The sequence below is a fragment of the Cetorhinus maximus genome, chromosome 4 (genome assembly GCF_964194155.1).
Source record: "Cetorhinus maximus chromosome 4, sCetMax3.hap1.1, whole genome shotgun sequence".
Classification (NCBI taxonomy): Eukaryota; Metazoa; Chordata; class Chondrichthyes; order Lamniformes; family Cetorhinidae; genus Cetorhinus; species Cetorhinus maximus.
Genome location: NC_135882.1, coordinates 85,452,602 through 85,465,028, shown reverse-complemented (window position 1 = coordinate 85,465,028; position 12,427 = coordinate 85,452,602). Strand labels below are relative to the sequence as shown.

At 41.3% G+C, this 12,427-nt stretch overlaps 1 protein-coding gene across 2 annotated transcripts in view; it reads right to left on the bottom strand.

Moving 5' to 3' along the window:
- asph (aspartate beta-hydroxylase) overlaps positions 1 to 12,427 on the bottom strand; it is a 59,715-nt gene that overhangs the window by 38,155 nt on the left and 9,133 nt on the right. The gene's annotated exons all lie outside the window — the stretch shown is intronic.

The following is a 12,427-nucleotide window of genomic DNA, read 5'->3' as shown; positions in this document are numbered from 1 at the left end:
TGTTGCCAGCGCTGCTCACATTCCACTAAAGAAGTTTAAAAAATAAATTCACCCATTTTTTAAAAAAATCATTCACAGGATGTGGGCTTCGCTGGCTAGGCCAGCATTTGTTGCCCATCGCTAGGTGCCCTTGAGAAGGTGGTGGTGAGCTGCCTTCTTGAGCCGCTGAAGTCCATGTGATGTAGGAACATCCACATTTAAACAGCTTTTGAGCAGTCATGTGAAATGCAAACATTGAAGGTAAACTTATCTACTAATTTCATTTAGTTAAGACTATTGCTCATTCTGCAATGGCATTTTGCTCTGACTGGCTGAAGTGACCAATCACCCCCAGCACATCCCAAAACACTTGCTGAATTTGAGATACCACAAGAATTTTCCATTGAGACAAAGAGAATGAAAGACACCCCTTTCTCACTTTCTTGACCTAATTATTCCTCACTCTTCAACACTGCTTGACATGGATGTTGCCCTTGATCTTATCTCCATGCACAATACCATTGCAGAATGAGCAGTTAGTCCTAACTAAATGAAATATATTAACTTGCTTTCAAAATTTGCAGAACTGCTCCAACAATGTTTATTTGTCGGGTGAAATTGAGTTCAACAGTGACAGAGCCAGTCATTTCAGCACAAAAAGCAGCTATTTGGCACAGTGTTTTGCTGGCTTCATGATCAGAGCTATCTACTCAGATCACATTTGCTTACGCTCTTCCTGTAGCAACTCAGGGCCTCCTACCCTTCGAACGACTCGGCTTCAAAGGCCCACACGGCAATATATTTCATGCTCAAAGAATCTTTTACATTAAAAAAAGTGTCTTTTCACTTTCTGCTTCTTGCACTCATTTTGAGCCCTCATCACAGAGATTCACCTCCCTCAAAGAGTTTTGGGGAATTAGCTTTGGCAGACTCTGATCTTATCCATGCTCTACCTGATTTTTTTTTTAAAAAGCATTACTCTGGAAAATAACACTGTCAACCAGTATACTATAATACCAGCAAGCCAAGAATCTACATTAGAGAAGATTTTTTCTGTTGAAATAGCATAATTGTGCTCTTTTAGAGGTAATTGTGGTGACGGGGGGCACACAGCAGGCATAGGAACTAAACTGGCATGTGACATGGGAACATGTTCAAGGCTGCCAGTTTCTGTTTACAACGTTGCAGTGTTACAACATTGGAGCTCAATAGTCTATTTAGCCTATTTTACCCTGCAATGCAAGAAACATACTTATTTTAAATCAATGACAAAATCTGTTAAGTCCCAGCAACCAATGTGACGAGTACATCTACGATATGAACAAAGATCGCTCACCAACTCAAATTTCTTGTTTTTTCCCGACAAAGAAAGGGGAGGGTGGGTGAGATCATTCTAGTCCACATTCTTTGACTCAAATATTAGACAAAGCTAGAGCAATTGTAAAAATCCTGAATAAAAGCATTATTTAATCATGAAAATAATAGTGGCAGTGTCGGCATTAGCTTGCTAACCTTGGACACAGATTTAACTAGATACAAACCTATAAGTTGGCTATAAATTTACTAAGGTACTAGTTCCCAACAAACAGTCTCATTGAAAAGAAGATCAAAAAGAAGTGATGCAAAAAAATTGGTAAAAAGATCCATGTTGCTCTAACAGGTGTTCCAGTAAGATTCAGGCTATGAAATGTTACTGGAACGGAATGTACCTGATCATCGTATGTATTACCCTGAAAAGAGCAAAATGAGTACAAAAAGTGAAATTTCATTCCTTACCTCTGTCAACCATGTCAAACAGAAATTCAGTAAAGAAAATAAAAACGTAGAGCATCATGTTTAAGGAGCAGCTTTTGGCATACCACATACTCTAAACTTACATATATTTCCAAGTTTAATTCCAGGGTATAATGTGGATTTAGTGGTGATCAAGACGATTAAGATTGGAGCAGGAAGAATTTTAAAAAGGAAAATTAACAGTACAAACCATCAAAGCTCAAGATAAAAAGATCTTTTAAAAAAAGATGGTTCATGGGACAGCCCACATTTATTGTCCATCCTGCTGGTGCTGGTAGTAAGCCTTCTCCAGGAATCACTGTAGGTGTTGCACTGATGGCACTCCTCTAATGATGTAAGTTTTGGAATTCTAGGATTTTCAGCCGGGGGTGATGAAAGAACAGTAATTATACATCAAGATGACTTGTGACTTGGAGGAGTACTTACAAGTTAAGGTACTTCCATGATAACGTCCACACACATATGCACAAAAAAGTAACAACCCTATGCCAGAAGGGAAAGGCCTAACCAAGTTAAACTATAATTTACTTTTACGAAGTAAGAGGAGATTATCAGTTGCTATATATGGGTATTTTCCAGGCAGCACATAATGAAAGGTGATAAAAGTATGAGAAAGATCTGAACCATTTGAACAAGTGAGCAAAGAAATGATTGGGGGGGCGCTTTTAAATATAGGTACAATGAATGCAACATAAAATGGAATAGGAATCTAAGCAAATAAAGTATACACAATAACGGAGAGGAAAGAAAGATGGAAGCAAGGAAGGACTTGCATTTACATAACACCCTTCAGGAAAACTCACAGCAAATGAAGGTCTTTTTGAAATGTAGCCACTGTTGTAAAGTAGGGAACCGTGTCACGCAATCCACGCCTGGAAAGTCCTACAACAGCAATATAAAATAAAGGGTACAACTCTAAAAAGGGCTGCAGGAGCTGCAGTACCTGGGGGTATATGTGCACAAATCATTGAAGGTGGCAGGGCAGGTTCAGAAAGTGGTCAATAAGGTGTATGGGATCCTGGGTTTTATAATTACAAAGCAAGGGAATTATGGTAAACCTTTAGAAAACACTAGCTCAGCCTCAATTAGAGTAGTGCATCACACTTTAGGAAGGATGCGAAGACATTAGAATGGTTCTGGAGATGAAAGTCTTCATTAAGTGGAAAGATTGATGAAGCTGAGGCTGTTCTCTTTAGAGAAATGAAACTTGAGAGAAGATTTGATAGGGGTGTTTAAATTCAGGAGGGGTTTGGGCAGAGTAGATGGGCAGAAACTCTTCCCATTGGCGGGGGTTGAGGACCAGAGGACATTGATGTAAGGTGAATGGCAAAAAGCAACCCCAACAGCGACGAGGAAAATTTGTAGAGTGAAGGAGAAAAAGGAGAGTGGGATAGCCAAGTACGTCTTAGAGAGTTGGCACAGATACGACAGTCTGAACAGCCTCCTTGTGCGCTGTAACCATTCTATGATTCTACAAATGGCCAGAAAGTCTATGGTCATGATGTCACTTGAGGAATAATGCTAGCCAGGGCATCAGAAGATTTCTCCTGCTCTCCAAGTAATGTTGTGGGCCTCTTACATCTACCTGAAAGCAAACTCAGTTTACTCTGCTGTTTCTCTCTCCTCAGATGGTGACAGACCTGCTGAGTATTTCCAACATTTTCTGTTTTTAAATGCAGATTTCCAGCATCCGCAGTATTTTCTTTTGTCTCAGTTTACAGAGAAACTAGGAGCAGGAGTAGGCCATTCAGCCCTTCGAGCCTGCTCCGCCATTCATTATGATCATGGCTGATCATCCAACTCAATAGCCTGCTCCCACTTTCTCCCCATACCCTTTGATCCCTTTCGCCCCAAGAGCTATATCTAACTCCTTCTTGAAAACATACGATGTTTTGGTCTCAACTACTTTCTGTGGTAACGAATTCCACAGGCTCACCACTCTCTGGGTGAAGAAATTTCTCCTCATCTCAGTCCTAAATTGTCTACCCCATATCCTCAGACTGTGACCCCTGGTTCTGGACTCTCCCACCATCAGTAACATCCTTCCTGCATCTACCCTGTCTAGTCCTGTTAGAATTTTATAGGTTTCTATGAGATCCCCCCTCATTTTTCTGAACTCCAGCGAATATAATCCTAATCGACTCAATCTCTCCTCATATGTCAGTCCCTCCATCCCAGGAATCAGTCGGGTAAACCTTTGCTGCACTCCCTCTATAGCAAGTACATCCTTCCTCAGATAAGGAGACCAAAATTGCACACAATATTCCATGTGTGGTCTCACCAAGGCCCTGTACAATTACAGCAAGACATCCCTGTTCCTGTACTCGAATCCTCTGGCTATGAAGGCCAACATACCATTTGCCTTCTTTACCACCTGCTGCACCTGCATGCTTACCTTCAGCAACTGGTGTACAAGGACACCCAGGTCTCTGTTGCACATCCCCCTCTCTCAATTTATAGCCATTCAGATAATAATCTGCCTTCCTGTTTTTTATACCAAATGGATAACCTCACATTTATCCACATTATACTGCATCTGCCATGCATTTGCCCACTCACTCAGCTTGTCCAAATCACGCTGAAGTATATCTGCATCCTCCTCACAGCTCACCCTCCCACCCAGCTTTGTGTCATCTGCAAATTTGGAGATATTACATTTAGTTCCCTCATCTAAATCATTAATATATATTGTGAGTAACTGGGGTCCCAGCACCAATCCTTGCGGTACCCCACTAGTCACTGCCTGCCATTCGGAAAAAGACCTGTTTATTCCTACTCTTTGTTTCCTGTCTACCAACCAGTTTTCTATCCATCTCAATACACCACCCCCAGTCCCATGCGCTTTAATTTTACACACCAATCTCTTATGTCGGACTTTGTCGAAAGCCTTCTGAAAGTCCAATTAAACCACATCCACTGGCTCCCCCTCATCGACTCTACAAGTTACATCCTCGAAAAATTCCAGTAGATTTGTCAAGCATGATTTCCCTTTCATAAATCCATGCTGACTGTCCTATTCTGCCACTGCTTTCCACGTGCTCAGTTATTAAATCTTTTATAAGGGACTCTAGAATTTTCCCCACTACCGACGTCAGGCTGACTGGTCTATAATTCCGTTTTCTCTCTGCCTCCCTTTTTAAATAGTGGGGTAACATTAGCTACCCTCCAGTCTGTAGGGACTGTTCCAGAGTCTATAGAATCTCGGAAGATGACTACCAATGCATCCACTTGACCACCAATGCATCCATTAGAATCTCATCTGAAAGATGACACCTTCAATCGAGCTGCACCCTCTCAATACTGCACTGTAGAACCAGCCTAGAATAAGCACTCAAGTGTTAACACAGTAGGGTTTGAACCCACCACTTTCTGGCACAGGTAAAATTGTTACCACTGAGCCAAGACTGACATCTGAAAATGGCATCGAGCTAAAGACCTTCGCAACCTAGTTTTGTCAATCCCTCCAGCCTATACACTCACCTACACAGCAACCAACAGGCAGGTCCTTTTCAACTCCTAAAAAAGGTGAAGAAAAGTTACTAAAATTTCTGAGAATGATTGCTCGTCATTCATTAAAAATTCCCAGTCAAAGCTAATCAAATTCATGAGTTCACTTATGAGAACGCAGAACTGCACATCAAAACGTGTTATTCCAACCTTGTATAGATCACTAGTGAAGGTCCATTTAAAACACTGCAACTTTGGGCATCCTACCTTGAAAAAGGACACTGATATGCAGCAGAAAGTTGAGAGAAGAGTGGCAATGATTCCATATCTTGGAGCTCTAACACATTAGGAGAGACTTGCAGAGCTGAAAAGAACAAGGTTGGGGGGAGTATATGATCCAGCTCAAGCCCAGAGGCAATTAACTCTTTTCGAAAGGTACTAGATGAAGAAGTGCATCTTGGAATGAGGTTAGAGTTAAAAAGCTAAGTACGAGATAATCAAATATTTCACCAGATGTAATAATTTTTAAAACAAAAACAGAATTACCTGGAAAAACTCAGCAGGTCTGGCAGCATCGGTGGAGAAGAAAACAGTTGATGTTTCGAGTCCTCATGACTCTTCGGCAGAACTGAAGTATAGTTAGGAGAGAGGTGAAATATAAGCTAGTCTAAGGTGGGGGGGCGGGGGGAGAAAGAAGTTGAGGGTGGGGTGGTAGGGATCGTTCCCTCCGGGACACCTTGGTCCACTCCTCCATCACCCCCTACTCCTCAACCCCCACCTATGGCACCTCCCCATGCCCACGCAGAAGATGTAACACCTGCCCCTTCACTTCCTCTCTCCTCACCGTCCAAGAGCCCAAACACTCCTTTCAAGTGAAGCAGCATTTCACTTGCATTTCCCCTAACTTAATCTACTGCATTCGTTGCTCCCAATGCGGTCTCCTCTACATTGGAGAGACCAAACGCAAACTGGGCGACCGCTTTGCAGAACACCTGCGGTCTGTCCGCAAAAAAGACCCAAACCTCCCTGTCGCTTGCCATTTTAACACTCCACCCTGTTCTCTTGCCCACATGTCTGTCCTTGGCTTGCTGCATTGTTCCAGTGAAGCCCAACGCAAACTGGAGGAACAGCACCTCATCTTCCGACTAGGCACTTTACAGCCTTCCGGGCTGAATATTGAATTCAACAACTTTAGATCTTAAACTCCCCCTCCCCCCCATCCCCACCCCGTTTCTTCCCCCTCCCTTTTTTTTCAATAATTTATATAGATTCTTCTTTTCCCACCTATTTCCATTATTTTTAAATCTACAACTAATACTTTGTTAGTCTTTCCACCCCACCCCCACTACAGCTGTACCTTGAGTATCCTGCCATCCATTCTTAATTAGCACTTTTCTTAGATATCACCACCTTCAACACCTCTTTGATCCTTTTGTCTGTGACATCTTTTGATTATCTGCTCCTATCACTGCTTGCTTATCCCTACAACCACCCCACCCTCAACTTCTCTCTCCCCCCGTCCCCCACCTTAGACTAGCTTATATTTCACCTCTCTCCTAACTATACTTCAGTTCTGCCGAAGGGTCATGAGGACTCGAAACGTCAACTGTTTTCTTCTCCACCGATGCTGCCAGACCTGCTGAGTTTTTCCAGGTAATTCTGTTTTTGTTTTGGATTTCCAGCATCCGCAGTAGTTTTTAGCTTTTTGTAATAATTTTTAAGCTGTTTTAGGGGAGAAACATGTTTGTCTAAGAGAATCAGGCAAGGTAAAAAAAATGGAAATATATGAGGATGAATGAATATTTTGAATGCAGTAGAGTGACTAATGAGAACTTTTGAGAAAGTTCTGCATAAGATTAGTGTGTACGATATACTGAGCTGATTTCTTTAATGGACAATGCGCCAAGTGTTTATTGTCACTTCATGCCTAGTGAACAATTGGCACGCTACAGGTGGTAGTATTGTACTTCATCTCAAGAAAATGTTGCGTAATGCACTAATTCACTTTCATTGCATTTTTAAAAAACGTTTGCAATGATCAAAATATGAAGCTAGAACAAATTCTGCCATGACAACCTAACTAGAAAAATGGAACCACACCTTCTCAGCAATGATTACCCTGTACAAACAAATGTATTTTTAGTTTGACAATCCAAATGATCTAAGAGTACATTCATGCAGAGTTAGGAGCAAAATCTACCTGGTCAAGAACCTTGTTAGTCCAGGATTTTTTTTCCACCAGTACAAAAACGTTAACACTGCTAAACAGCACAACTAGAACAATAAGAAAAACTTACAAATAAAAGCAGCACATTTTCCAGTTACTTAACAAAACACAAATGCTAACATGTCAACTCAAAGAGCACATCAGCCCAGGAGCTTACGAGCTGCTTAAACAGAGAAGGGAAAAAACACAGCAACAGAAAAAAAGGTTGCATGCAAGCACATAAATTCAACTGCTATGAACATCCAACACTAATAATAATAGAGCTCAACAACATGCCATTCACAGAGGTTACCAGTGTCAAAGTCTTCACTAGGAAAGCTCACAGTTCCAGTTGAACTTGCAGTGTTGATGCACAGCTTCTGTGCCAAGATGGAAGAATCAATAGTTAAAAAGCAGTAAACTTGTCAACTGTTTACAGTATTAGGCAAAATTATGACAGACCATCTGAATTTTTGTCAGTGTTTAAATGTTCATAGCTAAGAGCCTAGAACAAAACAAAATAATTTAGAAGGCACTTGTTTTGCAGAATATTTAGCTGTCAGCGTTAATTATTAAAAGTTGATTTCTCCCATACAATGAAGTCATCCAATTAGAAAGCTGAATACTGCACCCTCACCACTAAATACAATTTTTAATTCATGAGCATAATGAAATGCAGTGTTCAACTCATTAATCATCGCAAGGGACATCAACCTTCAACATACAAGTTCAGATGTTGGTGAATCCACAACTATTGAGGAATTGGACGAATGCTTTTCTAATGGAATATGATTACAAAAAGATTAAAATCACTGAATAATGTGTGTATGTCAGACTATTCAGACGCTCAAAGGCAGCAAAAATTGGATAGTACATCACAGGGCAAGTTAGGCACGTTGGTTGAATAGTCAGATGGGTGCCAATGTGACAGAAAGTTGCTTGGCAATAAGATTTCATAAATGATAACTAATAGAAAAAGTCTCAGCAACTAAACTGCCAGCAACAAACATCCATACAGCCAAAAGGATTCTGTTCAGTGTTTTTAACATCACTATTTTTAGGAAAAGGGAAAACAAGTTTCAAAGTGGATGCTTTGCCATTAAGAATGCTCTATTTAAGCTATTGACAGGTTTTATCACCAAGCTTTTCAACAGGTTATGAAAAGAGAAAGAACATATGATTAAATTTATAAGTGACTTCATTAAAATAAACATTAAGATGTGTGTTTAACAAGTGACCTGCAGTCCAGTGAAATAAAACTTAACTGCTAGATTCCTGCATAATTCCAGCATCAGTACAAGAGACAGAAACCAGGAAACTATAGGACAGTTAGCCTATCATTTGCCATTGAAAAAATGCTGTAATCCATTATTAAGGAAGTAGTAACTGGACGGGAGGTCTTGTGGCACAGCGGGTAGAGTCCCTACCTCTGAACCAGATGATCCTGGTTAGACACCCACCAAGGGCTTGATGGTCATGGAAGGTACATTCGTGACAAGGCCAAACAGGTTTGTCAACCTATAAATCCTTCCGATACTCTTACGGCAAGTATCAAGAGGGGGATGAGTCGAGTCTCCTGGTCATCAAGCGGGCTGCTTTATCCTGGATGGTGTGAAGCTTCTGGAGTGCTGATGGAGCTGCACTCATCCAGGCAAGTGGGGAGTATTCCATCACACTCCTGACTTGTGCATTGTAGATGGTGGACAGACTTTGAGGAGTCAGGAGGTAGGTTACTCGTTGCAGGATTCCTCGCCTCTGACCTGCTCTTGTAGCCACAGTATTTATATGGCTAGTCCAGTTCAGTTTCTGGTCAATGGTAACCCCAGAATGTTGACAGTGGAAGATTCAGTGATGGTATGCCACTGAACATCAAGGGGCGATGGTTAGATTATCTCTTGTTGGAGATGGTCATTGCCTGGCACTGGCGTGGCATGAATGCTACTTGCCACTTATCAGCCCAAGCCTGGATATTGTCCAGGTCTTGCTGCATTTCGACATGGACTGCTTCAGATTTGAGGAGTTGCGAATGGTGCTGAACATTGTGCAATTATAAGGTCAGAAGTGGGGATGTTCACTTATGATGGAAGGAAGGTCATTGATGAAGCAACAGAAGATGGTTGAGCCTAGGGCACTGCCCTGAGGAACTCCTGCAGTGATGTCCTGGAGCTGAGATGATTGACCTCCAACAACCACAACTACCTTCCTTTGTGCTAGGTATGACTCCAACCAATAGAGAGCTTTCCCTGATTCCCATTTACACCCAATATATTAAAGGCTGAAATAGACAAGGGTTATGGGGAATAGGCAGGAAAGTGAAGTTGAGGCCAAGATCAAATCAGCCATGATCTTATTTAATGGCGCAGCAGGCTTGAGGGGCTATATAGCCTACTCTTGCTCCTATTCCTTATATTCTTATGCTGACAAAAAATTGCTCACAAAAAAAAAAATCACTCTGTACTCAGCTCTCGGTTAAATGAAAACATTCACTTTGAAGCTTTTCTTTCTCTGAACGGACTGACAGTAATTCCTGCCAGAAATCAGTAGTGGACTGGTGGTTAAACAAGAAGTCATTCAGAGCCTGGCATTTCCCTTTAATCATCTTCGCATTAAGGTATGAGGTTTAATCAGGAAAATAGTTCCTTCAAGTATATTTCTGCTAGTCATGTCTACCAAGATTTTAACGTTTGTGGAATTGATGCAGAAATAAAGAAAATGAAGGTCAAAGTAATAGTATGCTTTAAAAAAATGCACATTGATTTTGCTTTAGCTTGATCAGATTAAACAAGGAGAAAAATACTCTCTTAATACTGAAAATTTGCAGCCAGTTATTTTTCAACTTTCAATATAAAGAAATCTAATCTCTAGCGGCATCAAGAACATTTAACTGGACTCAAATGAGTTATGACATTTTTATCTGTAGATTACACAAAACATTTAGGCTCACGTAACAATCTCTTAATTTTAGAGCCGTTTTCACTTTTCGGCTCAGGAGGCAAGCAAACTAAACCACTTTCATTTTGTTGTGCAATATATAGTCCAATATCATATGCTTCTGCGAGCAGGTCACGACACTGTAGCCAATGTACATACATTGAACAGTGGAATCATGATTATTACATATCTGGTCTGCCATCATTGACCCAGATCTTATAGTCTCTGAATCGTTGGACCCTTCAGATGTCCTGACACAATGACTACATGGGAATTGCTCAGAAAGTCTGAACTTCTGATGGACAATTCCCCTGCTCCCTGGGAGCCTCTGAAAAGGTTCCAACTCAAAGTTACAGTCAGAGACTTCGAACAGTTACGATTTACTTAACATTTCTTGGGTAACTACTCTGGTAAGACAGGAGAAAAAAATCCTAGCTAAACGCCTGGGTAACATCTGATCCCCAAATCACTCATACTGTGCCCCCCCCACCAACAAATACCACCCCTGATTTCCCACCCCCACCACTGCCCACAAACAAGTAATCCCCCTCAAGCCCTGACCTGACCAGCCCCTGCCATCCAACTCCCTCCAAACCGTGACCTGACCCAATTTCCCTCCTCACCCAGCTGCCACTCCACCCCTTCACCAACTGACCTGATGTACCCCCTTAACTTCTCTCCGTAGCTGTTTTCAAAGCAGATTTGAGACATTTAAACTCATTACTTACCAAAATACAGCAGCTAGAGCCATAAAAAGTGGCATGGCTTCTGCACGGATTCTCTGCACTGCTCCCTTGAGGTTTGCTGCACTGAGTCAACGTGAAGGATCCTCCATCGGAAGTCAGAGAAATCAGTGGAAGCATGCATTTTTGTCTGATCAGGGTCGGAAACAGGCTTTCCAAACCCGATCGGAAGATCTGGGCCCATATCTTCTCAGTTTCAGTGACATCGGTTAATTCCATATTCAGAGCTGACTCAATCTGCGCAATATTAAATCATAATACAACCAAGAGCATGTAATGTGTTGCCCCCTTGATGCACAAACAGAATATCAAGTCTTTAATACATTTTCACATGTGATTCTCCAATTTTTCTAGCTTGTGGATATTTGCCTTTTAGTGAGATAAGCTCTACAATGGCCTGCCTGCTTGTCTTTCACCCCGACCTGGGCTTGAATCTAGCCAAAACTCTTGAAATGAAAAGTTGCCCCACTGCTTACCTACAAAGACCCCATGTTATTTGGGGGGGGGGGGGGGGGGGGGGGGGCGGAGACGGACATTGGACACTCTCATCCAATTCTATTGAGCACTGTTTAAAGCCCACATCACAGAACTACCCAGATTTTAGTCTCACAAGAAGCTGAGGGACTACAAATCAATTGAGAGGGACAGAAAATACCATATTGATGCAACAGTTTGGTGCTTTTCAGGGATTCAGATCGGGAGGGAGGGGGGGGACGGTTTGCTCAGACCAACTTATCCATGCCATGAACTGGGAGTGCTTGATACAGACAATACCTCAAGAAAATATTTCATTTCCCTTTAGGAGCTCATTCAAAAATAAGTCTCCAAAACAAGATACGCCCAAAGATTTCTGCAAAACATTAAAAGAAAATACCTAACTCTTAAAAGGCTTACACATCCTAGAGAAAAAAAATTACAACTGGCAAGACAGTAAACACAACCAAATTCCAATTCACAAATTATTCTCAATTAATATTTTCCATCTTTCTGAAAGAAACTACAAGGGCCAATTAACTTTTACCCCTACCTTTCCAGTTTGAGATTGTAAAAAGTCAGCTGTGCCAAACAGCGCTCACGTGGTATCAAGAGAAAAGCGGGCACTTTATAGACAAAAATGGGGTTGACAGATGTTTAAAAAGTACAAGTTACATAACATTGACGTTGAAGGAATTGCTGGTAGGCTTAACCATAACATAACAAGCTAAAGGATTTTTAAAAGCAACTTTATAAATTATGACTTTTTGAAAGAGAGAATATATGTAGCATTAGAAATTCATGTCCAATCACTTGGTTATGAATTCAAAATGACAGTTCAGCAATAAGTTAT